Raw genomic sequence first — 25,831 nt, forward strand, 5'->3', positions numbered from 1 at the left:
GTAATTCTGTCATAAGGTGCATTGTGTCAACAGAAGTTTATTTTATTTACCTCTTAGAGTAGGAAGTGCTCTGACTTGTTAGTTTGTTTTTGCTTTCTGATGTGTTGGGTTCTAACATGGTTCTCAGTGACTTTTGTATTCTGTTTTCCCAAGAAAAGCCTTATATCACAGTTTCAGTTATTTTCCTTGGCAAAATTTAGTATTTTATTTATTGTTAGCTGCCATAAGTTATAGATGAACTAGCTCACGCTTAGAGCTACATATTTCACTCACTTAGTTTGCACATTAATTTAGAAAACTGAGGAGATGGTAGCAGCCATAGGTGATGGAAGTTTTTCCTCTGATGCATTCTCATTTCACAACAAATCTAGCTGTGACTGAAGGGCTAAGGGTGTTGTAAGGATGTTGTTTCTTTCCATCAACACCCATACAAGTATTTTCTTCCCATATGTCTCAAAGTGCTTTAAAGAAATGCTTGAATATTATATACCAGATGCTTGTGTTAAGAAGCTGAGTCACAGATGGACAGTCAGGAGTATCAGGACACCTGATAATAGTGTCAGAGAATGGCGGCCCTTTGCTCCCTCTCCTGGGAATTAGACCACTGCTTCACGGTCCCTTCCTGCCCCACTGCAGAAGTGACTTAAGGTCTGCCAGAATTTCAGGATCCTATATTCTAATGCAGAACAAATGTTCCAGGATTTATTGTGATGTCCACAAAATCAGCTGTCTTTGCAGTATGTCCACTCTGGATGAATCATTTCTTGTCACTTTTCTCTGACAAGATGGCAGAGTGAGTGGCCGTAACTCTGAGCTGTGTCCTCCACGTCTCCCCTGAGGGCCAGGAGGAAGGGGCAGTGCTGGGACTGGGTTCCCTTGGTGTGGTGCAGCTCCAGCATTCTGAGCAGGCATCAGATGAGCAAGGGATAGGGCAGGTTCAGCTGGGTCTTGGCAGCTCACTGGTGAGGCTGAGCAGCCCAGGTCTGGCCAGCCCTGGCCCAGAGGTGCCTTAACGTGCTCCACACACAGCACAGCCATGTCTGTAAATGACTTCCAGAGCTGCAGGCTGGGGACTTACACTAGACTAAAACTCCCTTAGGAATGTAGAAATAGAGGTGGAATAATTAGCAACCAACCAGTGCTGGACCCCTGAATTGGTCTACCTCCGTTATGGTTTACACCCATAAATTCTGATAGCTGTTGTAGGGCCATGTGTGTATGAGAGCAGGGAGAGGAGGAGAGAACTTCTGGTAGTTATCAAACTGCATCTTAAACTCTGGTTTGTGTTGAGCCCAGAAGGGTTTAATTATATATATGTAACATGCAGTGAAAAGCATGGGTCTTGGGTAGACCATATGTCTTAAGTGCTGCTTGGGATCACTGAGAGCTGCAGAACCAAGCTTTAGATTTTGGAGATGTGGTTCAGACACAGAATTGTGCTGGTGTCCCTAAACTTTCCTGGTTTTGAATAACATTTTTGTAGCTGAGGTTTTGCAAGTATGAAGCCTGAAGCCAGCTTAAGGAAAGTTTATGATGTGAAAATTAAGTTTTCTCTAGTAAGCTGCAGTTTGTCAAAACAACTGCACACATTCCTGTTGGGCTGGAGTTTGGCAGGATGCAAAGATTGCATCTCTCTCTTCGAATATCCAAAGAAAATGGAAACCTGGCATGTTAATCTTGCATGGATTTCTGCACATCCCTTTCAACAGCTGGGATAAGCTCCTCTGCTTTATCACACATTTTCCCTTGTGTTATGAATCACCACCTTCTCTTCAGGCACTTCACATACAGGATTCTTCAGTGTTTGGAAGTTAGCGTGTTTGACCAAGGGGAACAAAAAAAGGTTGTAAAGGGACTTGCCCAAGGATAAGACAGATCTCAAATTTGGTTGTCTGACAAGAAATGAATTGTCATATAATTGGAGCTGGTGCTAACTGACATTTCTACTTTTGGGGAAAATATTTTGTGAAAATTCACTCCATTTTCCAACAGACCTCTTAAGAGGGTCTCACAGAGAGGAAATTCCATACATTTTTTGCTCTGGAAGCACAAAAAAAAAAAAAAAAACAACCAAAAAACCAAAACTGGTTTTAGTTGATTACTCTGAAATGAAAGAGAACAGCTGTCTGCTCCAACTCCCCACTCCCAGGGAAGGAGGCCTTAAAGCCCCCCTTAAGCTTCATGTAGAGCTTGGATTCATGGAACTCTCACAAGCTTTGTGCTCCTGCCAGCAGCTTGGGACAGGCATCCCAGCTCCCAGGTGCAGAAGGCAGTCCATGAGGTGGGTTTTCCTGGGAACAGAAGCTGGAGAGTTTGGGTGTGTTCCTGGACATCTGCTGAGGAGAAAGCAGCGTTCTGAGCCAGCCCACGAGCAGTTACCTCTGAGTGATGCACAGCCATAGACATTTCCAGTGTGGACAACCTGATGATTTCCATTGGAAATCTCTGGTGACAGGAGCTCCTGACCTCTTTTACACAGGTTTTGGTATATATGCAATGTGCAGCATATTGCTGATAAAGCTGTACTGTGCCATTAAGATTTGGAGTATTGCTGGAGCAGAGCTCAGTTGGGGAATCTGCTTTTGCAGGTCACTGTTTGGATAGGAGCTTAATGGTGGTATCCAAGCAGTTGTAAGCAGGAGATCAATAAACCAGAAATGTCTGAGTTATTCCCTTTCTGCTTTGTGACCTCGCTATTTTAGAGCTTTCCCTTTTATGAAACTCGCCCCGTGTGAATTCACTCACAGCTGTAAGAGCGATTTAGTTCCACTCATTAGTGATGAAGCAAAGGTCCATAATAAAAAAAAAAGGATAATACATCACCTAATGTATTTTTTTCCCGGCTTGATGCATATGGAGCACTTTAAAGTATTAGTTGTTTTCAGATATAGTAGAAGTATTGTGCGTTTTGGAAAACTTAACTGCATAAGTAATAGGAGACCTCAGCCATACGCTTCACTATTAAATCTTTTCTGAGAAGTATGGAGAAACGTGTTTGCTCTGCGTGTGTTTGTGTGAGTTATGGGCTGTGCAGATCAGCAAAATGCAAATTAGCAGTCCTCTACTGTCCTGTCATATCTCGACTCGCAATAGCAGAGTTCAGAAGTTCATTGCTTGGGGGAGGCAAAAAAAGGAAAAAAAAAAAAAAAAAGAAAGTTTGCTCTGACTTACTTGTGCTTTTATGAAGACTGTCTGGAGCTAAATAACCCCTGGTGAACTTGTATCCTCCACCCCAGCTGCAGCCTTTCAGCTCCAACAAAGACCACTCACTAAATCCAGGAAATGGAGCGGCGCGTGGGTGAGTGGCTGACTCCGCATTCACACCCTGCCCGTGTTCCGGGGGAGCTCTGCCCAGCCCTGCGAGCAAAACCCTCTGCATGTGCGCCTGGAAAAAATAATTCCTCACCATCCACAGAAAGCTGCACTTTCCATTGAGTTTTTCCAGCAGTGCAGCTTTGTAGAAACCACAATAAAAACATGGGGCTGCAGGAGTTTTATTCTTTACATTCCTCACTGCACAAAAAGCAGCACCAAATGTTTTTCTGGAAGCAGGATTTCCAGCCATGGAGCAGTGATTTAGGAGAGTGAGAATATCAGTTTCCAAGAATGTTTCATTTGGAAAACTTTGAGATTTACTTGAGACATCACCAATCTATCTCCTGCGCTTTGATTACTCCGTTTCCACATACATTTATTTAGCCACCGGCTGTTGTTCTTTTACCCTCGAAAAATCTGTTTTGATGCCCCTAAACATCATCCTCTTTGTTATGCTAAGGCGGGAGATAGAGCGGCATGCAGAGAGAGAGATAAAAGCAGTGTTGTTTTATGGATCCTACGCAGTGTACTTTGCAGGAACTTTAAAAATAATTTGCACAGTGCTCCACAGTGGGATAAATGTTCTCTAAGATCATTTACAAAACACGAACAAAAGAATATTAACAAAGACGAGTAAGCACAGATTTCCTCGTTTCACAGGTGAAGAAACAAAGCTTTGTAAAACTTATTTGTTGATACAGGGCCTGGTCAGGGTTAAAAAGGGTGAAGCTCAGCCTGCAGGGCCGTCATGTCCATATATCGTGGGAGTTGCAGTGAGATGGGAGTTTAAAGTGGCTGAGGAAAGAAGTGGCTGTTTGGCAGTTTAGTCATTGGACTTTGCTGCTTGTGTAACATGACATGTTGGAGACGCTTTCAGGTGATGTGGATTTCTGTCATTGGGGTGTAAAAACAACTCAGAACCTCAACTGCCCCTGTCAGATGCTGTAATATTTTTTATTAGGGAACTTTATATTTAAAAAAAAACCCCAACATTTTGTGGTTTTTAAAGACCAGAAGTTTTGTTAGGAACTTCAGCACTGCAGCCTGAAATGAAGCAAGCGGGCTGTTGTGCCAAGAGGGAGCAGTTCCCCAAAGGAGCAGCTATGGAAGAATGCCTGACTGGCCCTGGCACTATCCATTTGCACTTTTTATTAAACCCAGTGATTAGTGGTTTAAAAATAGTTATGGTAAAACTTGTGAAAAGAGGTTAATGCACAGTAGCTGGAGCTTTGCACATCTCCTTCTGACTTGCTGTTGTTCTCCAGCTGCTGCCTGGTGGCCTCTCTTGGGAGGCAGATGATTTTCAGACTCACTGGACTTGGGGCAATGCTCTTGGTCAGTGGCAGATTCACAGGAATGCTGTTAGGATGGGACTTGGAGCCCACATGCCTTGCCTGGAAACCATCACTAGTCCCCCCAGTGCAAATGCCTGCCTCTGAGAGGCTGAAAAATTGTCCACGGTGCCTTGTGGAGCCACATTCATGAATTTTGCTGGCCCTTCCACTTGCACCAGGATGCCCTAGTTTCTGTTACTTGTGAGATAATGTATTTAGAATTTTCTTCTGCATACTATTGGTCAAAGGCAACTTAAAATGATCCAGCTGTTAAAATTGTCTTTCCATCTTTACCCTTCTGGCACTTTTGTGGTCATACAACATTATACACATTCAGATGCTGAAAATAGATTTTAAAAAAAATTTTCCCAGAATAATGTTTTTTTGGCTGGATCAGTGCCCTAAACTGATTGACACTGTGATTGCATTAATGTGAGCACAGGAGACTGGGAGGGAAGATGGGGCAGGCAGGACAATGGGATCACTGCATCCCAGGCTCAGTTTGGTGTAGACTGTCTCCTTGGTTGCTGGATCAGGCTGTGTCTGTGGTGGCTGGTGAGGCATAAATTTGAGGATAATTTGTGCAACAGAATACAGCAAAAAAATCCACTGACTGACCTCCCAAGCCAGTGGAGGAAATCCTGTATGTCAGCTACTACACAGCCTAAGTAATTCTGTCTTTCAGATTTTTTTAATTTATTTTTTTAATCAGTTGGTTATACAGTGGTTTCACTCTATGTCATCTGTGCTTAGTCGTGCTTCTGCAGTGTGATCCTGCTTATCAGTAACTGGGATTATTCTGTAGCTGGAGCTGAATCTCTCATTGAGCAGCTCCAGGAGGAGGGCTGGTCCCCAGAGGCTGCTCTGAGGAGTACACCAAGGGTTTTGCAGCCTGCAAATGTCAGGCTGATTGTTTTCCTGTTTCACTGGACATTTCTGTGTCCTCATAACTGTAGGTACAGCTGCCTTTCTTCAATCACCTACCACATCAAGACAAAAATTGCTTTGGCTTTCAGTGCTTCAGGCTGGGTTGCTTTTCTCCCTTCTGTCTGGTGGAACATCCTGGGACACAGAGTGACTGTCCTGGCCTAGCCTGTCTGTGAGCTGTTCTTTGCACTTCTAGCTGTGCTTCAGTTGTGTCTCCCAAGGGGCTTGGCAGTAAACTGGAATCATCTGTCTTGCAAATGTCCTTGTCTTTAATTTGAAAATCTTTAATGTCGGCAGAGTCACACATGGGTGCCAGAGTTTGCAGCTATATAATGTAAGTTCTGTTGACTTGCTGGTTTTAGGCATAAAGTTTTAAAAAATTATCTCTTGAGCCTCAGGATAGCAGTATCCATTGAATCCTGCTTGCAGATTTTCAGGAATTAATTCTGGCCAAAAAAACACCCCCTCTAATTCATATTTTTCCACCAGTGAATCACTAAAAAAGGTCTTTGATTAATTTTCTCATCTTCATCCCCAATGGCTAGCAGACTGTTTATTTTCACTGTCTCTGTACAAGTGCTAATGCGTTTTTTTTGTGTTGTGTTTTTCTGCTTTTGTCCTGTAGTTAGGGATGCTGAGCCTGTTTGCTCTGTGTAAGGCATTAGCTTGTTTCCTATCAGTGCCATGCTCTTCCTGGCTGTAGCTTTTGTGTTCTGGCTGCTGCTGCCAGGTTTTGTGCATATCGTGTGCAGGGTGGCACTGAGAGAGCGATGTGACTCCAAACTGCAGCTGCAGCCTCCTTCTGATGAGAGACTCTGGGAATGCTGTGACTGGAGCCAGAGCAGAAGCCATGTGGGCTTCTTGGTGTACCCTCCCAGGCTCTGTCATCCATGTCCATCCTGTGTTATGGGATCCACCTTGTGCCAGGCTTCGAAGGAGCCGAGTCCAAGGGCAGGACCTTGGGTGAGTTCTTTACCAATAAAGGCCTTGAATTTTTTCTGGTTTTGCAGGACCTAGAAAAGCATAACCGTGACTTAGCTTATGGGGTTGTGGAGGAGAGACATAGCCCAAGCCGAGATGGACCACAGGTCTCCTGTTTCCTTTTTCATTCCTATAAATTGTTCCTTTATATTATAACATGAGGAAAGGATGCTACTTCTTTACAGAGGCTAATATTCCCAACTTTGGGAAGCATTTTGTGGGCAAAGCGTGTTCAGTTGTGCAGAGAAAATTATTAATGAAATAAAACAGTTTCATGAGAAGTAACACCTAGTGCTTTGTCTGTGAAGGAATCAGTCTTTTATGAAAGACTTTGTGTTCCCTGATTTATTTATTTATTTTTCCATTCAATGAGCAAGATTGTTTTAAAAAGGGTGGTGGGGAATGTCACTGGGGAAAAGCCCCCTCCTCTACTCACTCATCGATTCTTATAACATTAAAAAAATTAATTTAAATTGCCACTTTCCTCAAAATGAAGTGTAAAGCTTCCATAGTTCTGTTGTTTAATTTCCCAACTGGATATGAAATTAAGGAAATTGTAATTGTTTGACCTCTCGCATCAGGGAGTCTAGGTATTTTTTCATCTGTTTCACCGGAGTACATCTATATGAGAATAATGGCTTCCCTGGAGACTCCATTTCTTGTAAAATACAATCTAATGAATTAAAATACAATCTAATGAATTAAAATATATCTCCTCTTCTTGGTGCCTTTTCACGCTGTGAACCTGCCTTGGGTTTGAGTGCAGGGTGGCTCCTGTTGAATTGTCTGAAGGCTCTCAGCATACTTCTTCCTGCTGAATTGTTCTTCCTGAAGTTTGCCCATTGATTCCATCGTCTGCCTTGGGTCGGTTGTCTTTCTTACATGGTTCACTAGTTTTTCCTCACTAAGCATTGCTAATGTGCCTTCCACAAACTTGCAGCTTTTTAAGCTTTGATCCAGGAACCTTTCCAAAATCAGCAAAAACATCTAAAGAAGCAGGATTTTTTTTTCCCTCCTCCTTTTTTTGTGTCCTTTGTTGCTGAAGAAGACTGCAGATATTTAGTACAATTTAAAGCCAGACAAAAAAACCTCCTCTCATTTGGTGATTTCTCCAAAACACCAGTTTGATTATTGTTGGCAGGGATATCACACTGGAAAGGACTAGCTGTTCTGTGTGGTTTTGAGGCCAGAATACTGCTGGGACTGTCCCTGGTGGCTGGGTGGAGCTCTCTGGGTACCTGCCTGAGAGCCACAGCGTCCTCATGCAGCAGATGGACCTCTCTTGGAGGGAGGGAATAAGTTGACACCAAAGAACAAAGCTCCTCTCCCCCAATAGGTAAAAAAATATATTGAATATCACTGAGAAAGCAGCAAATACTGGTCTTGAGTTCTCTGTGCTCTGTATGTCTGATCAGATGGATGCATGTTTTTTCAGGAGGTCTAATACACTGTCTTTTAGAAAATAGCTGGGTATGTCAGAGTGTGAAGTAAGAGAAAATTAAATTCAAAATTTTAAAAATGCATTCATTTTGAAGGCTCTTACAGAGAAATTTTTGTCATAAAATCAGCACTGGGAGAGGTGGGATGGGAGGATGAGTTGACCTTCCACCAGAATAAGTGTATTTTGCTCTTGAAGAGAAAAGGTGAGCAAACATCAATTTCACTGATATATTTAGCTCTCAGTGATTGCAAGGATGAGTTTAACTGGATCCATAATCCCTTGCTTAGCTCTTATTTCCCAAACAGGCCACACAAGTGGCCTAATGCACACCCATAGCAGCTGGCAAAACAGCTCCACTTGCGCAATGGAAGAAGTTGGCAGGAGGAGACTGTCAGGAAGGTTTTGCCAGGATTTCATGGCAGAGAGGTGACTTTGTCAATACCGCACAAAAGTTGGTCCTGATCCGATCAGAACTCAGGATCTCCTCTGAATCATTTCAGGTATTAGGAGCTCTGGTTTATGTAGCATGTGTATCTGAGCTCTTAACAGGTAAAAATCTTTAAATTTATTTCCCTTTCTCCAATCCCATTGCTTTAAACGGAGAGGAAATTTTCAGCGTGCCCCAAAGAAGAAGGTGACAAAAAGGCTGGCAGTGGTTGAGGGCAAGCCCCTCCATGGCAGGCTGGCAGAGGAGGCTCCCAGGAGCGGGGTGATGTTCGGGGTGCTCCGTGTGTGCCAGAGCCCATCGGTGTGAGCTGAGCAGCAGGAGCAGAGCCTGCCCGTGGCCCACAGGCAGCTGTGAGCCAGCAGCAGCAGGAGCTCGCTGCCAGCACGGCTCTGGCACCGCAGAGAATCGAGCCCTTTGTATCTAACCACCCAGACCTAATACACTGACATGGTCGTCATCAGATACAGTTGACACATGTTTAAAGAGTGTATCTCGCTGCTTTGAACAAGTGGGAAAGTGTTCTTGGACTGCTTTGCTCTCCGCATTTCTACAGAGTTTCCCACTGTCCATTTTCCATAGTTACTTACAGCAATTAACTGGAATCCAGGGCTGCAGCGGCTGCATGCATAGTCTCTCAAACCACACCTGTGGCTTTTTTGTGTCACATATAATTCATGACTGAGTGACACTTCCTGCCTTGTCATCTTTAGTCCTGGATGAATGAATGGTGTAGCTAAATCAGCTTAGTGCCGAACTGAAGTGGTGGTTCATGTTCAGCTGTGGCTCTTGCACAAGTCGTGCAGAAACTTATTTGTGTTGGTATGGCTGGCTGTTCACTGGAGGCTCCAGCTCTTTTGATATCGGATCCACTCACAGCTTGCATGTCCTGCCTCAGCTTTATTTTCCCTTCCAGAGGCATAGATACTGCATGAATCACTGTGTCTTTGCAGAGGCTCCAGTGGGCAAAGGTATTTGTTCTGAAACCTCACCAGGCTGTAATTAATCTGTAGACGAAAGGAAATGGTTTTGTGACAGCTAAATGAAGACCAAATAATGTGATGTGATGAAAGGTATGCTCAGCAGTCGGATTCAGGATCTGAAGTTATATGAGTTTAGCTTTATGGTGAGCTGAAAAGGGTATGAAAAAAGAATCGCCTCTAGTCCCACTTAGCAGCAGACAAAAGCAGAGGAAAACCTGCATGTCATTATATATTAATATGGAGAAAAGTGAGAAGAGATTTAAAAAATTACACCATGTTATGCGTTATCCCGTGTATTTGAAAACATTTGGAAAACTTACCCATAAACTATATGGAGTGCTGTACACAGGAAAGCATGTGCTTTCTGCATTAGATCCGTGAGATCAGCATATGTGCCAGTGAACAGGCTGTCTTTTCTTTGGGCTTTAGTTATGCTGAGATAGAAGACATCTGATAACCTTAACAAAAATATTGCAGACTTTTGTAAATTAGGCTGAGGAGTTTGTTTTTCTCTCCCCTCTCCCGCTCTCCTCCTCCCCAGTCCCCATTTTGAAGTGTTTTGTGGAAGGAAAGAAGTTGGTGATCATCTCATTTGAAAGTTAAATATTTCTCCAGTGAAAAGTTTGGGGTTATCTTTTTGTTTGTTTTTAAAGAAGGAAGAAATATTTTTAAGTCATGTTTCAGCTTGTTCATCATCAGTTGCACCTTTGATGCAGGTTCTACTTCACGTGTAGCTGGGATTGGTTTTAGCAAAAAGGCTCAATGTTAAATCTGGCACCTTCCCTGTAGTTTGCTGACTCTGACCTGTGGGGTAGGCACTCAGACTGGTTGATGCTGAGCATTTCAAGCAGCAGCAGCAGCAGTGAATCCTTAGCTAACTGGATGATCTTCCAAAGCATTGAGATTTTTCATCTCCACTTCTGCAGGATCACAGAATCACAGAAATTTCAGGTGACAGAAAGCTGAGGGGGCTCTTTGTCCCCAGCCTCCAGCCCCAGTGGGGCCTGCCACCAGCACTGGGTTAAATTGGTCATGGCTTGTTTAAACCTCTTTGCAAAGAGATGCCTCAGCTCTTGAGGGTGACCTGGTCCAGCCCTGCATGGTTTTCCTGGAGAAAACTTTTCTGAACACCCAGCCTGAACTCTCTAGCGAGTGTCACATCATTTGCTGCTACCAGAAAAGGTTTGGCTTTGTTGTAACTGCAGACTTTTACATTAAGTCATGTATACATGCTTATTTTCTGTTTTATCCTAATACTTTGATAAGGAAACTTCAGTTAGACTGTATTTAAAATAAAACCCGATTAGGATTACCAAATTTCAATGAAATCTTAATTTCACTAGGGCTATATCATAACTGTGCCTTAGTAACATTATAAGACTGTGACAGTATTGTTATTAGGATTATTATTGTTTTAATCACTATCTATATTCAATAGGAACATACCATTTCAGGTTGCTATCCCTAATTCTGATAGCAGAAAATTATTTTTATGACTGGACAGAGTTGCATAATGGTAGGGGAATGGGTTTGATTCTCTTATGACTTCAGCATCATCAACAAAATGATCAACTACTGTAAGCTTACATTATAATTATGATGTCAGAAACAATATAATTTGGTTTTCAGGTTGACTGAGAACGTGCCCAGGGAATTTGGAGGAAATATATTTTTCTCATTTGGAAGCTGAAAAAGTCCTAACAGAAGTAATTCAAGAATATTTATGTAGTTCAGTGATGTTATACTCAGCAAGTATTTTATAAATAGCTGAAGTTTTAAGACCAGAGCATCTCATTTTTGGTTTCCATTTTATTTACTTGTCGTAAATGAACTCAGGACTCTGCACCTTTTGTTTTTTTGTTTCAATGTGATTTGCATCCTACACATTTACGGCAATACTCACTTTTCTCTGAGAGGGAAATTACTCATTTAAGTAAGCAGGTAGTAGATAATTTGAATCTTGAGAAATGAATGTTGAAGGAAGAGCTGTTTCAGTGTTTCAGTTAAGACATAGGACAGTATTTTCCAGTCAGTGTAGAGAATTGGCTGCTGGAATTTTAGGGACACTGGAATTCCTTGTACGTGCAGCAATGGGCCAGGTATCTTAACTCCTTCTGGCTCTATAATTTCTCTAAAGCATCTTATCATGGACATCCAAAATCCTCCAGAAGTGAACAAAGGTGATACCTGGGTCACTCTGATAGAGAAGATAATCCAGAGCTATACAGGATGTTGCCTGCTTTTCCAAGTCACGTGAAGGGGACTGTTCTTCCTCAAACCAAATCTTTGTACCTCTGGTGACTTAGAGTGTTAGAAGGGCTTTATCTTCGAGATCTTTCTGGTTCTTCCTTAAGGAAGGCTCCTCTCAGTCCTGCTTTAGAGGTTTTCCAGGATGATCTGGAGGAGGTGGTGAAAGCAAAGGGCACAGTGGTGTGGAGAATGATGCCATCTCTCATACCACAGTGGGTATGTGAGCTCATCTGCTGTGATGGGAAGCAATGGCCCTTCCTTTTTGCTCCTGTTGGTGCTGGTGTCCAATACCAGTCACCTGCTGTGGAAACAGACAGCACCCAGTGGAGCTGGGCATCCTGGCTGTGCAGCAGCAGAGCTCTGTGGGTTTGCTTTCTTACCTTCGTGCCTCTCTCCTCCCCTTCCCCCACAGTTTCTACCATGCTTTCTCTTGTAGGCAGCAATATAGGATCAGACTGCTTTTCATTTCCATCACTTTTCCCTGCTGTGACTGAATCTGTTGCAATTAAATTTTAATTGAGATGCACACTGCTTAAATAGACACAAGACAGCTACAGCTATCGCTAATTAATTTTCTTCCAAAATGACAACATTTAATAATTATATTCCTTGTCACTTACATTATTTATACAAGTTTAACTCTGGGAATTTTTTTAAAGACGCGTCAGCTGTGAAAGTGCTTTATGGTGTTAATCTCCTGTAAGGCAATTGTGATTAACTTCAGAAGTGGAAGTATGTTTATGGTGCATTTATTAAAATGTAGCTCTGCAAGCTTCAGGAAAGATTGAGGTATTTCTGCAATAAGGTAATAGTATTTTTGGTTGCAGTATACAAATCTAGAGAAGCCCTAATGGTAATAATTTGTGCTTCTGTATTATCTCTGATCTGACGATCTCTAATCACTTTCTGACTCCAAATGAACAAGTTCACACCTTCTGCAGAGATGCTTCCCCAGTTTCTCACTTCATCTGACATAGCACAAAGAGATCATCTGCTGCCCCAGCTTGCAAAAGTCCTTGCCCTCTGCTGCCTTGCTGTAATACTGGGCAAAGCAAATGACCTTTTTGTATTTTAGTCTGAGGAATCCATCACTGGTTGCTGTCAGACAGGGTGTTGGATGAGTGGGACCATTTGTCTGTTGCCGTGTGACAGTCCTTAGGCAGTGCTGTGACAATTTGGGGGTTTGTCTGTACTTGAATACATCACTGCTGCATCATGGCATGACTTTGGTGTTTGCAGAGAGGTGCATCATCATCAACGTCCAGACTTCAAACAGTCACAAAACAGGCAGAAATTTCTCAGGACAGCTGTGAGGAGAATTTTTCCAGGCTCTCCTGTGGGGACGTGGGGCCGTGGTGTTCCCTCTGCAGAACAAAGGAGCTGGCTACTGAAGGTGAGATGCATCAGCCCTGGGGTTTTACTGACAGATCAGGAAACTTTGGGAATGACTGAAGAATCAGAAAGGCTTTTTTTTTCCTCAGTGAGAGTCCTATCTAGGGTGAAAGTTTAAGCCAGAAGCTGCAGCAGAGGGATTTTCTAGGTCAGAGAAATAAATATGGGAGGGCAGGACAGGTAAGACTTGGATCTCTTGGAGGACCCAAGACCAGTAAAAGTCAAAACTAGATGTGAAAAGTGACTGCAAGTACCTGGGTGTGCATATTTTCTCTACTAGCATCAAGTAACTCTTTAGAAATCTTCACACCTTTGTGGTCACCAGCAAAGTAAAGCTGCCCTGGAAACAGAGCTCTGGGAAAGTGTGTGTTTTCATTTATTAAGGATGCTGGGGATTAGTACTGATGTTGCAGAGCAGAATGACTTGGATAATGCAACCCCATTCCAGGAGGGCTCAACAGAGAGTTTTTCCAAGCATGACATGAAAAGCAATTGTACTGTGTGCTGCTGTGACCAGAGGAGGTTAAGATGGTGTGGATCTAGAGCGCTGAGCAACTGGACATTTGTGATGACTCAGCCAAAGGAAATTAATTTAAATATGTTAAATGTGCATATAACAAAACTATTTTGTTGGACATTTGAGACTATCACAATTGTTACATAAATTTCAGCAGTTCTTGAAGTTATTATTCATTTTATAGGGAATATATAGCATAATATATATATATAACATATATATATATATATCCAAACCCATTTACCTCTGTATTAAGATGGATTTGAATGAAAAGCTCTCTGGTCATCTCTCTATCCTCATGAACTGTCAAAGCAGCAAAATTGCATTACAAAAGCTTTTCATTGTCACTTCACTTTATTTTCCCCTCAAGTTTTACAATAGCAAAAGAGACTGGGCAATATTTTGTGCTGCTTTGCTATCTGTTTGGTTTCTTGTGCAGTGTTGTACTGTGGCAGGGGCAGGTAAGCCAGGAAGCTGCATAGAGGATTTTTTTAGAAGCCATGGAACCTTTTTGCACCTTTATTTTATCATATTTCTCACTAGGCTGTAGTTTACTACACTCTTCCTAAGAAGGTGGTGCAGTTAATTATTTTTGTGCTTATTGGTAATACAGTCACAATTCTTGGCAGAGACACAGGTCTGTGTAGCACAGTGGGGTGGGACAGCAGCATGTTCCTTCCAAGTGGGCCTGTTCTGGGAGCTGAGGTTTGCTCCCTTGCACCTTAAGAGACAGGAATCATTTATTTCTCTAACAAATAGATCTCTTCCTATGTGTGTTTTCCCTGAAGTTGTTTGCACACTCAGCCATTTGCTTTGAGGCCTTGCCTGTTGTGTAATTTGCGCCTGGTGCTGGAGTTGCGGATGGTTCGTTCCTGTGATTGCTGATTCTCATGCTCTGAGAAAGGCCTTCAGCTGCCAGTGCCCTTGGCTGGCTGTGGGGGCTGGAACCCAAAAGGCTTTGGGAAAAGCTGTAGGTTTTCTGCATGACACACAGTGTGAGTGTCCAGGTCCCAGCCAAAGGGGCAGGCAGCAGCCACGTGGCCTTGGGGCTGTGATGTATCATTGCACTGATCTGCAAAAGGGAAGGTCTCAACATTAAGCAATGTTTGCAGCCACAAGTCCTGTGTTCTAAAAATCTCAGCAGGCTGCAGCAATGGAAACCAGTCCAGCACATGCTTCAGGTCTTTCTCTGAAGGCATCTGCCTGAATATGTTCTCCAAATAAAGAACAATCTTTGGTTACAAGAGTGCTAAGGGAAGGCATCTACTGTTTTCTCAGTATTCCACTATTGATTGGGGGATGTACATCAATTTTTGTTTTCAAAAAATACATTTTCTCTGTTTTCTTTATTTTTTTAAAATTAACACTTATAAGCATTTATTAGCAATAAACCCGTGAAGTGCTGAGTTTGCAGTGATGATACTGTCTCCAAGACAGAAAATATGTTGAGATGTCTCACTTAAAATACATGAAAGGCTGGGAAGTGCCCAAGAGTCCAAATGGTACCAAATGTTGAGTAGCTATGGATATGGTTTAAAACCAAGAAATTGTGTGGTCATCTATGGCTGGTGACAAGTCCCCAATCCCTGTGCCTTCAGTTCTATGAGAGTTTGGACTCAAAAGGATGAATGTAGAGATGGGGGAAAATAGATGTTTAATTTCTTCAGTAGAGAAAAAGATAACTGGGTTTTCAGTCAAGTGCTAGGTTGTGACAGCAATTAAAATGCATACTTGAAGAGGTTTTTCAGTATTTGTAGTGTATAATTTTGAATGTCACTCTGTGTTGTGCAGAGAGCAAGGGGATATAAGAAGTAAAATCTTCCTTTTGGTGAGGGACAAGTGAGTTATGATAAATGAGCTATGCAAGTGATTATTCCCTTACAGGAGGAAGCATAGCATTAAATGTGGAATTCTAGTACTTCTAAAAACAGAGCAGGAAAATCAGAACTGGTTCCTGATTTTCTGAGGGAATCTGAGTCTCTTACCTTGGAGACCTGTAATGAAACAGAAGGCAGCTCAAGTTAGTAGTTTCAGTGGTGAAAACTTATTATGAATGAGACTGGGATTGGGCAGATATCTCTGACCTGTATGACCAAACCCACTCAAAGAACACATATTTAGGCCCTGATGGAAGCAAGTGCATATGCATTTGCTCAAGTCTTCCTGAAGCCAGTGAGATTGAAAGCATAGTGTGGTAGGCTTTGATAGGCTTTGAAAGAGGAGACAATGGCTGAGGCAAAACAAAAGAGCATGCCATCAAAGGATGTAAAGCAAAGTGACAGGAAAAAAGTGACAAGCTAGGAAAATGTTCTTTGTTCCCACATTCTGAATGGCTGTGAAATCAGCTTTGTACTCATTAGAGCCAATGTAAAGGAACTTGCTGTAAATGAAAATGAATGGGTTAGAGGCTGATGTTTTGAGTTCAGATGTGTAGGTGAGTGGCAGGAAGCTCAAGGAAATGCCAAACTCTGAGACACTGTGCAGAAGGGAGAAGCAGGAGTCAGAGGTGGCCTAGAGGCAGAATCTTACAGTGAGGTTGGAGGAATCTTGAGGACCACCCCAGGTTTCAAACTTGGATAACAAACAACATGCTATCCACTTCTACAGCATTTGGCATCCTTTGCTAGCTTCTAACCATGGCCAGACTTCTATGAGAGATATTTGAGAGATAGGGTGAAGTTTCTGTGTGGTTAGAGGGAATTAGGTCCAAACTAGGTCGATCTGACAGTAAAATGTAGGTAAGATTTAGTGGAGAGAAAGCCCAGAGGCAACTGGGCTTTGAATACAACTTAGCTGTAGTGAACAAGGAGGACGATGGAAAGAGTTGTAGACACAACTGGGATTTTGGGTTTAGAAGGAGGCAGAGCAGATAAAAGAGGAAAAAAGAAGAGAGAAAGAGCAAGGAGAGCAAAAAAAGATGATTGTGCAGGAGTGAGGTGATTGTAGGAAAGAGCAGATGAAACTTCAGGAGCAGGGAGGAAGTTGTAGACAGGAGGTAAATGAATTAGCTTGTTTTTACTGTTTTCTCAAGGAAGAACTCAACAAGCTTGCATGCAGAAAAAGATATGGATATAGAATATAATTATGTGCTTTAATATGCAACAGAAATAATGTACAATAACTGCAAGGTATATTGTAACTGTTTTAGTAGATAGTTGTATATTAGTTATAACTAAATAATAACTGTAACTGCAACCAGATGTATGTGTATGTGTGTGTACACACATGCTCCTGTACAAGAGTTCTGTCCAAAGGAATTTATATTAATTCTTTGCATTTTGTCTTAAATTAGAAACTATCAAGGAATGAAAGCAAATAGGGAGGCAGGATTTACAGAATCTCCTCAGGCTAGCCTTAATGACTTGAGTCTTATGTAATGAAATAGTGTAAAGAGTCTTCTTGTGTCTAGTGGCCACATCAGTAGCTGTGCCCTGAAGTTTGGTACAGCCTCTGAAAATCTGTGGGGGCTCAACAGGTGCAAATGCAGTTTCCAGTGCTCAGGCCCTGGTCTGGCCACTACCACACACAGTTCTTCTGCTTCACCTGTTCAGTTCCCCTGAGCCATAGCAACCTGCTGACATTTGCTCCAAGTTCACTGCTGGCCTTTGTTTTGTTCCAGTAAGTTTTGGGGACATGAGGTATTCTGGCTTGTCAGCCCAGCTTGTTTTGTATGTGAAGCAGACACTGCAGGGCTGCAGAGGACCAGACCTCCTCATATTCCCACTCTTCTCTGGGCGGTGGAGACACCACTGCTGGGGTTGAGATGGGAGGTTTTCCCCTTAGCTTCTTAAACAAGAGAATGAAATAAATTACAGTGTTGTTTCTTTCCTTTTTTTGATGCTGGTAGCCGCTTACCAAATCAAGAAACTAAATGAGTTCTTATAGACTACAATGTGAAGATTGCATGATACTCTGTTGGTGAATGGTTTTATAATTTGTCTTAGTCATCAAAATACTTGTACACAGTAGACATAACTGCACAGTGAAAGAATGTATATTCTGCAACATTGCCATTGGCAGGACATAAACACCTGTCCTGAGTCCTTAGCGCAAAAGAAAAAAATAGGGAAGCTGGAAGGTGTACATTAGTTTTGTTGTCAGCAGAGACAGACATGCTAAAATTTAAGCATAATAAATGCATATGTTTTGATATGTGAAGGTATGGCAGACCAACCATTAATAATACCCTGATACATAGGTGCACAGAGGATCAAGGTGCTGATCTAATCTAACCTTCTTACAATACCATCAGAGGACTTTCCTGTACTTAAACCCAAATTGTAATTAAAACCCATGTCTTGTGATAAGTCTTATACTACAGCAGACCTCCTGAAAAATACCTGAACAAAATGTCAGCCATGCTAGAAAGTCTGGCACCAGACTGACTCTAGTGCTCTTTTCTGTTGAAACTGGGAGCTTTGTTTCTAATCTGAATTTTTCTAATTTAATATCTGTCTCTTAGCCTTTTTGGTTGTGTATGTGTTAATATTACTGATCAGGTCATTCTGCAGGTGCATCTCTGTTGACCTCTCTTTCATTTTTCTCGTGTGTGGCACAGGACCCTTGGCGGTTTTCATCTCTCTGCTTGGACTGTGGGTACCAGAACTGCACATACTGTCAGTTCAGGGTTAGGCAGAGAGGCATTACAGCCTCCCAAACTCTGTGTAGACAAACACATATTGCTTTAATTGTTTTCATGTTGATACCCTCCATACAGCTTCTCAGCCACTGCCTGCCCACCATAAACTTCAAGTAATCTCCAGTCAGTGTTTCTCAGACAGTTTTCATTTTAATCAATTATTTTCCAGATGTGTGGCCTTGTATGTGGTTGCTTTAGAACCTATAATCTTTATCTAGGCCATCTAGGCATGGAGAGCATCTCACTGGTATAAAGCAATCATCTTTATTTACCATGTCAACACCCATTTGTCACTGACAGGCTTCATGACTCTGTGTTTGTTTCCAGTCCCTGATACACAAAATGACTGTAACTCTCCATTCATGTGAATGTTTCCACCAGATTCAGTAATACCAGTCAGGACTAATTTGTGTATTAAAGGAGCTATTCCACTTCTTGTTTATTACCCATGTTCATAGTGTTACAGTCTACACAATTAAGGAACCTCTTCTCTTTGAGTCCCTTGGTACCTTGATTAATTTTAATCTTGACATCTTGATTTCTGGCTAAATGAGTGCTCATTTTCACCCTTGTCTTTTGTCATTAGCTTAATACCCTCCTGAATACTTTAGCCTGTCTCCTGAAAGACTTATTCCCATCCACTGTAATGACAGCCAGCCACACTGTACAGTTTCTTTTCTCTGTAGAGGATGGACCTGCACTGCTGAAAACATAGGGGCTCTGCCAGTCACCACTTACTTAACTGTTAATTTCTGGAAAAATACATAGCTTTGTAACTTGAGTCACAGCTCACAGAAATGGAATGCTCTTCAAAGTATTGATTTAATTCTTCCTCATGGAATGTTCCTTGCAAGGATTCCTGGTTCTCCTTGAATTTTTCTTCACCAGCATGCTTGTGTCCTTGCAGACTAGTCTTTGTTGTGGTTCATGGGCACATCCCATATAACTCTGACCTCTCCTGCAGAAGCAGCTGTCAGATATTGCAACAGTTTTGGGTTTTTCGAATGCTAGTTGTGAGCATAAGGCTGATCTTGATGGTCCCTTTCCAATCCTAGATGTGTTCCTTTGAGAAACTCTTGTCCCATTCTCATCTGGATGAATTTTTCTTCATTCTCGTGTTTGTGGACTGCCAGCCATTTTATGTGGTCTGCATCTTGCCTTCAGCTGGCAACTGGAGTCTTATAAAGACAATATGTGGAGTGGAATAGCAGCTTGTGTGGTGTATGTGTTCAGCAGAGGAAAATGAGCCAACTGAAGTGTTGCTTTTTTGTTTTTAATTACATTCTTGTTTCCTTCCCAGGCTTCTCTCTTCTGCATGCTTACATGTGTGCCTCCGGAGGCAGAATTCAATAGGCTGATGAACAGAACTGTAATGTTTAAAAATAAACCAAAATTTTGTAATGAAACATGTTCTGAAAGAGCCTAGTTGCTATAGGGATTTTTGCAAGGATGCAGTCCTTCATCTTTCATTGCTCAAAATAAAGATTTTCATTTCTTGAGCCAAATGAGGGGTTTCTTATCCAAGCTTTGGAGCCTGTTCAATGTCATCTGGATGGACTAGCCACTACAAGACATTATTACTCATCCCATCCCTACATAAAGCAAACCCATTAAACTTCAGTCCATGTGGTTTGTATTTGGGGTTTCATTCATGAGAGTTGAAAGTGCCCAAACTACTGCAGCACGGAAGTGAAACCCCAAGAGGATTCTCCTTCAGTCACCACCAAGCCAGCAAAACATTCACTTCTCAAAACCTCCCTTGAATCCAGTACCAAGGCAGCTCTTCTCCTGTTAGACAGATCTCCTGTGCTGACCCTTCTCTGCTCTGTGGAATCTGCGTAAACATCTCTGCTCAGAATCAGCTTCTGCTCCTTTTGTAGTATGTGCAGTTTACTTTTGTAGTATCTTTTACTCATAAAACCTGATGAAAAGTCATTAGGTTACTAGTGATTTGCAATTAGAGTCTAATTTTGTTGTTAACAGTTTAATGGTCCTCCACCCTGGTCTTCATGCAGTCTGTCACCCACCCTGTTTAGCTGTAACCCACCCTGGTGTAGCTGCCAAGCACCACAGATGTTCTCTCTGACATGTCAGTTATTAGCAGTTCCTGCTCTTGTTGGAGCATGAAGACTTGATGAAGGGGGTGTTTGGGGAGTTCTATATTGACTTTTTTTTTTAGTTTTCTATTTTGGTGTGCAAAGGTTTCCTAAAATGAAAACAATACTTCTTCATTAGATACATGTGTGCACACATAGGTAGTATTTGCATTTTTGGTTCTGTTTTTGGAAAAAACACAGACAGTTGTGTAACAGGAAATTGAAAACTTCTTTGGATTTATATCAAAAACACAGACGATGCTTTGCCACAATTCTCTCACTCTTAAAAAAGCAAACAAATAAACAAAACCCTATGAAGATTCGTGGACCAGTTATAATGGTGACGCATCACTTTTAAGCAATTTTTGTTTACCTGGTGGCATCCTCCCATATTTTTTGCTGCATGTTAATACAGATTCTGACTGCAGGAGTGTCTTGATTATCTTCTTTGACAGTTTTTTCGCATGTCAGAATTTGCTTAGTGGAAATTTTCTCATGATAAGACATGTAGGATTGGTTTTGTAAAATCACAAGCATGACTTTGTTTTCCTGTTCTACCACAAAAGACTCTTCCCTCCAGCCCCCACTCCTCCATCCTCTGAGCTCTTCCAAAGTAAGAAACTGAGATAACTTCTGAGGGGAAGGAGGGAAAGTCAGGTACCCCAGCCTGCATGCCTCGGCATGGACCAGTGCTGATTCTGTGTCTGGCTTTGAGCTTTTATGTCTGTTAGTTTGTTTTGATGATGTATTGTGATTGTTTTTAACCCAGCATCTGAAAGATAATTTTTGTTCAAGGCTCTAAGTTTGGCAACTTGAAAATATACTGGAAGTGGGGAAACGATTCAAATGTTCTGCTGTTTTATAAATCAGACTTGTTTGTAATGAAGCAGCAATATTAAAGTGACATTAGTGTTTGTGAAAAATAGGAACATCAGGCTAAACCTGAAAAACAACTGAAATTTTAGTTCCTCTCTTTAATATCATCTCCTTTCCAATAAATGCAGCCTAGAAAGTAAAATGCCTTTAGAAAGGGAAAAATAATTTATGTTGCAGTACAGTAGCCTCAGTGCTGTCATTTGGTGCCACAGAGCGTCCTAGGATAGCCTGGTCTGTGACTGACATTCCTGAAGGCCATGTCTCTCCCACAAGTGCTATGCCGCCTCTGTCAGCCCTGCCCAGGAGCAGGGGGCCCAAGGGCTGTCTGTCCCTCTGTGCATGCTGGCATTGCCTCCTTGCTGCCCAGCACCCATCAGTGACTGGCTCCTGCTCTACCAGGAGCTGCTGAAGGCTGCTTCTTGAGCAGGTAGCTGAATATTTACAGACAGTCCATGTAGTGATAATTTCTGAGTGTTACCACTAACGGCTGTCCTTGTGTGATGTTAGGGGAAGGCTGCTGTGGTCAGTGTCAGCGTAAGCGGGGGGGACAGCACTTGTGACTCTTTCTGAGATGTTTTCCTTTCACATGGCTGGGACCACCTGAAGCAGTGAAGTCTTTCTGTGCCTAAAGTCTTGGTACTCCATGTACAAAGAGTGATGGAGCAGGCTGGAAGGCTGCATTCTTTGAAGCTGTTTGCCAGGCATATTTCTTCTACCAGAGGCCCTTGCATGTCACTTTTCTTCCCTGTGTCTCTCTTCCCTCTGTGCCCTGCCTCCCTGTCCTGTCCCTGCCACAAGCAGATGTCATGTTGTACCTTCCCCAGTAGTGCATGTATCTCCATCTCCATCTCTTGGGGAGCCAGGTCTTCCTACAGTCTTGCTTCTTTCTCCATGCTTCTCTGTTTCCACAGGATTTGCCATTGTCTGTGCTTCATTCACTCATACTCTTCAGTAAGCCTTTAAGGTCATCCCCCTATCCCCTTATTTCTTGTTTTCCAGGCCCATGTCCATCTTCAGGAACTTACTGCTCTTTTCACATCCATCCAGTCATCCTTTCAAACATCCCTCCTTGCCTCATGCCTCCTTCCTACCCTACATTTTTCCTTTCTTTACCTTTCTGGACAGAATTGTGCCTGAAATATCCCAGGAGTTGTGGAGTTGGCTGGAGGTGATGTTAGCACAGTACAGAGAGACTCTACCAAGCCCCAGTCGGTTCTGGGTGCACTTTGACCCCTCCCAGTACTGTGGAGCAGCTTCTTCCTCGTGCTTTTGGTTTGCTGTTGCCATATGGAAATGGCAGATGGTGTTGATCAGGAAGTTAATCTAGAAGTGTATCCGTTTCATGCCGTACGCGAAGGATTTGTTCATTAAACTTAGAACTCTAATTTAAAGCCAATTAACGGAGTGATTTGAAGAGACTTGTTGTTTTTGAAGTTCAAAAGAGATGCTAAGTCTCTGATTTCAGCCTTTGTACATTCCAGAACCTGTATAACTATTGCAGTTTTGCCAACCCTACTGAGGGTATTTTTTGTCTCTTTTTCCCCCCCCTCTCCTTTTTTTTTTCTCTTTTCATTTTTTGGAGTGATACAACTTTTACAATGGGCTGGAACTGTTGGGTCAAGCTTTCTCAGATTTCTCAGCAATTTTAGCCTTACCTTTGGGAGTAGGCAGGCAGAACTTGTGGATCTTCCTATCCTGTTTGCTGCTAGCACAGCTCCCTCCTCCCTCCCTTTGGCAGCCTGGTATTACTCTCCTCTGAGCAGGAGTCAAGGTAAGGGGTAGAAAAACAGCATAACCCCTGAGCAGCTCTGTGCCCTTCTAGCCCTGCTTCTGCCAGCATGGGTTTGTCTCTGCTTCCTTTCGTCCCAGAAGCTGGGAGGGCCCCACTGCAGAAGGTGTTTTGAGGGGAAGGGGCAGGAGTGGCCCCCAGACAGAGAGCTACTGCTCCAATGTACAGCTCTAATTTCCATGTGTAATCAACACTATAGGATTGGCTCAAGCAAACCTAAGAAATGTCAAGATGGGAAACCTTGTGTCAGGAGGACCTCAAAAGTGATTAGTTCTGAATTAATATTTATGCTGCTTTTACCTGAGATTGATATTCTGGAAACAGTTGTAGGTCCTTCAGCAGCAGACAGCCTGTTTGGGTAGTCCCAAGATTTACTGGTGGCATTTAGACAGAAAAAAAACTTTCTTTGGTAATTTGAAGCATTTGCTGATATAAAAGAAAATAGAGGGGTCAAGTTTTGCTGTGGTACAGAGCCTATGACTTCACCAGGTTAACTGCTGCTACTTCCATGTAATTGAGAACATAATTTGGCTCAAACCCTGGGAGACTGAAAAGGATCACGGCAGCCACTGTATTAAGCCAATGTTCAGAGCAGTTGGCTCACACTGAATTTCATAAGTGGATCATGCATTCAGATGACTTTAGCTGTATGACACAGTCCACTGAAAAGAAGAGATGGTGGGAGTGTGTCCTTGTTTATCTTAACTAAAGCAGGACACCAGGAAAAGCTGTCAGACCTGGGATTGTACCTACATAGGGCTGATGTGGCAGAATTGTCTCCCTGTGGGTGCCTGAGCACAAACCTGGCAAGGGCTGTGCAAAGGCTGCCCTTGGTTATCCCAGCTCCCATCAGTCTTGCCAGCAGCAGTGGTAATGGACACTGGCTGTGGTGCTGGTGCCAGCAGCCAGCACGCGTCCAGCGTGTCCCCTGGAGGTGATGCCACCTCACTGGCACTGCTAGGGCTGTGTGTGGGGAGGTCAGGTGGAGATGAACTCAGAATGAAGAGAGAATGCACACTGGTCTGAGAAAGCCCAAAAGATTCCCTAAAAGTGAGATGGCTTCTGGAAGCATGCTTTGCAAATCCCTTTCTGCCCCTTCCATGGGGCTACCAGGCTTGAAGGCGGCACTCAGGATTGGATCTGAGTCATAGTGTCACTGCCTGCCCTCTGCAAGAGAGCTTACTCCCATAGTGCTGCTTAATCTTTGAGCAGAAATAGGCAAAATTGGTCATTCATTTTTCACAGAGAAGAAAAAAAAAAATGTTTTCTGCCCTGTCTAGGGGAGGAGAAGGGGGTTTCCTGATGAAGGAATAATCCTAGAGAAGGAAATAATTGCCTTTTTAAAAAAAAAGAGTGTGCAGAGGGTATGGCTGATGAGTATCTGTTCATTCCTAAGTTTGCCAGCAGTCCTGCTCAGGCTGATGCTCTCCAAAAGAGGCATTTTCGGACAGCACTTCAGACCATTCCCCAAGCACTTGGCGGGAGGGATTGTTTTATTAGGAAAGTTTACGGCTTCTTGTTTTCCCTCAAAGGCAAATGTGACTTTGTTGTTTTTAATTCTGTTGGGATTTCTCCCTTTTAATATACAACACAGCTGTTAAAATAGCTAGGGTTGTCTAGGGCAAATCATATAGCACTTTCCTTGTTCAGATCTCAGATGGCTGCCTTTTTAGTGTCACTGCAGAATTATATTACAGGGCATATGAATAGTGCTGGTATTAGTGTCAAAATCAATTACCCAGCCCTCCTCCTGCAGAGAAAGCTACAAACCTTAGGAAAAATCTGAGTAATCCATTCTGGTTTTCTAATTCTGAGTAATGACGGAGGGCAGAGAGTTGTGCTTGAATAAGTGCATAGGGTCTTTCTCTGTATAGTCACTACTAAATGCATGCTCTTTACAGGAAAAAGCAGGCTCCCTGTGAAACCCTTTTTCATGCCAAATGGCTCACTGCTAAGATTAATCTGTCATTGGATTTATAAATTCTGTGTGGCACAGAGCAGCAGAAAAAGTTTAGCATCAAACAGAAAGCAAAGTATGCATTGCTTAAAAAATGAATGTTGTGCTCCTGGATAGTGTGGATTGACTGCCTCCACCAATATATCTTCTTATACTGGTAATAAAACCACTTCCATAGACTTGTGCCTCAAAGGATCTCAAAGCACTTTGCAAATAGGGCAAAGTACTATTTCCTATTTTATGGCTGTGGAAACTGGTTGCAAGAGAGGAGTTAAGCTTTTTGCCCAGGGACACTGAGGAAACTCTAGCAGGTCCGTGATGGGGACCTAAATCTCCAGAGTTCCAGTGCTGTGTCCTGGTCACATACTGCACCACAGGGAAGGCTGCTGGGCACCAGCTCTTGGCTGCTGTCGGTGAAACCTCAGAAGGTGGGATGTGTAATCAGTGTTGGTGCTGCTTTGCTCACTGGTCTCTGTTCCTGGTCTGTGGGCCAAGGTGCTGAGCAGAGCAGGATCTGGCAGGAAGGATGCTTGTGTCTTCCTGGGCTGAGATGATCAGCTCTGGCTGTGGGGTGCTGTGAAAGGAAAATGACTTTTAGTTGCTGCTGACTTGGGGAAAAGCTCGGAACCTCGTAGTCAGCCTGCTCTGCCCCAGGCACCTTTACAAAGCAAAAATAATTATAGATTTATTACCCTAAATCCTGTGAGATTAGAGTAGTTGTATTATTTATTTTTTCCTAATCTGGTATTTGAGGATTTACCTGTTTAGTACAACCATTTATTACAAACACTTGAATATTGTTTTAAATTCATAATTCATTTGAAAAGAGAGCATTAGCTGCAAAGACCAGATTTTCAAATACAGGCATGATCTCCTGTCACATTCCAGC

At 42.6% G+C, this 25,831-nt stretch overlaps 1 protein-coding gene across 3 annotated transcripts in view; it reads left to right on the plus strand.

Moving 5' to 3' along the window:
* GLI2 (GLI family zinc finger 2) overlaps positions 1 to 25,831 on the plus strand; it is a 187,729-nt gene that overhangs the window by 20,735 nt on the left and 141,163 nt on the right. Inside the window, exon 1 of one of the 3 annotated variants that reach the window (XM_074548769.1) lies at positions 12,687 to 13,069. The exons of the other annotated variants lie outside the window; for them this stretch is intronic. The gene's annotated coding sequence lies outside the window, so the exon portion shown is untranslated. Of the gene's footprint in view, positions 1 to 12,686; positions 13,070 to 25,831 lie in introns of those variants that run through there. 3 annotated transcript variants of the gene reach the window in all.

This window comes from Zonotrichia albicollis, chromosome 10 (genome assembly GCF_047830755.1).
Source record: "Zonotrichia albicollis isolate bZonAlb1 chromosome 10, bZonAlb1.hap1, whole genome shotgun sequence".
Lineage (NCBI taxonomy): Eukaryota > Metazoa > Chordata > Aves > Passeriformes > Passerellidae > Zonotrichia > Zonotrichia albicollis.